The following is a 1,846-nucleotide window of genomic DNA, read 5'->3' on the forward strand; positions in this document are numbered from 1 at the left end:
ACAGCATCCCTCTCTGCGTGTGTATGTGCTCAGTCACTTCAGTCATGTCCGACTCTTTGAGACCCCATGGACCATAGCCCGCGAAGCTCCTCCATCTATGGAATTCTCCAGGCAAGAATACTGGAGTGGGTTGCCATTCCCTTCTCCAGGGGATCTGCCTGACCCAAGGATGGAGCCTAGGTCTCCTGCATCTCCTGCATTGGCAGGTAGAGTCTTTACCACTGAGCCACCAGGGAAGCCTGACATCCCTCTACACAGACTGAAATCCCAAGTCCTTGCCGTCTCTCACACCATACTTTCTGTAAGATCTTTCTCCAGAGTTTCTCTTATTTCTGCATGTCTTTGCATGTAAGGCACAAACTGCACTTTGTTCCAGACTATATTTAAGGTGCTTGTATAGCAAAGAGTCTTAAAAGGTAACGAGTGCCTCTCTGTGGAGCAAAGGGTAGGCAAACTTACTTCCCGTTATAAAAGATTCGGGTTCCATGAACTCAGGGTTTTTCATCTATAACATAATCCATTGAATAAGTGTCACCTTTTTGGTGTTAATATATATAAATAGCACCAAAAAATGTTGCTGTCCTGGCTAATGGTAACTGTCCTGTGTCTCTGCTTCAGGAGTATTATATCTTCAACTAGCATCCACCCAACTGTGGCAGACTAACTTAATATCTTGTGAGGTAAAGAAAATGTGACTCATTAATTTTAAGTCCATAACCTAACCACCCAGTCCATAACCTAGCCATTCTACTCAAAGGCTTAAATTAAAGTGAGTAATCAAAGTGGATATACTACTATCAACTCTCCAGGGGTAAAAAGAGAATACAATAAATACTTGTATGCCAATAAGTTAGAACTTATATGAAACAGACAAATTCTAGAAACACACCAATTGCTAAAGCTGATTCAAGAAGAGAGAAAACCTGAATACACCCAAGCAAGTAGAGGTACTGAGTCAAATCACAAACTTCCAGCAAGAACAACAAAAATGTCAGACTTTTAAAGGAAATTTCAGTGTAAATCTTCAAAGCTGAAGTAGGCAAAAGATTCTTAAACATGATACCTAAAGCAAAAGAGACCAGTGGATAAAAAAAAACAGACATCAAAATTAAAATGTTTATACAAAGGACGTTATCAAAAAAGTGTTATTTACAAATGGTATTTGACTGAAGTCTAGAATTCATGGGCAAAGGATTTGAATAAAATACATAATAGCCAATAAGCATGTGAAAAATACTCAGAATCATTAGGCCTCAGGGAGATTTTTTTAAAAAGCAACACTGAGATACCACTCCATATACCCACTAGATGACTATAATTTTTAAAAGTTGCAAAATAAAACTTGTTCAAAGGATACATTGAAATTACAATCTTAATGTAGGCAAAAATGTGTACTAGAATAGACACCTGAAAACAATTTCACATTTCTTCAAAAAATTAAAGTTATAATCCCAGGTGTGTTATACCCATGTATATACCTATATACCCAAAAGATTTAAAAACACAATGAGGTATCACCTGATACCCATCAGAACAGCTCATCAAAAAGCCTACGAACAATAAATACTGGAGAGGGTGTGAAGAAAAGGGAATCCTCCTACACTGTTGGTGGAAATATAAATCGGTGCAAACACTATGGAAAACACTACGGAGGTTTCTTAAAACACTAAAAGTGGAGCTACCCTCTGATCCTGCCTTCCCACTCGGGCATATGCCTGGACCAAAGTCATAATTCAAAAAGACACACGCACTTCTAAGTTCATATCAGCACTATGTACCCTAGCCAAGACCTGGAAAAGACCTAAGTGTCTATCAGCAGAGGGATGGGTAAAGAGGACGTGGTACA

The sequence above is a fragment of the Muntiacus reevesi genome, chromosome 1 (genome assembly GCF_963930625.1).
Source record: "Muntiacus reevesi chromosome 1, mMunRee1.1, whole genome shotgun sequence".
Taxonomy (NCBI): Eukaryota; Metazoa; Chordata; class Mammalia; order Artiodactyla; family Cervidae; genus Muntiacus; species Muntiacus reevesi.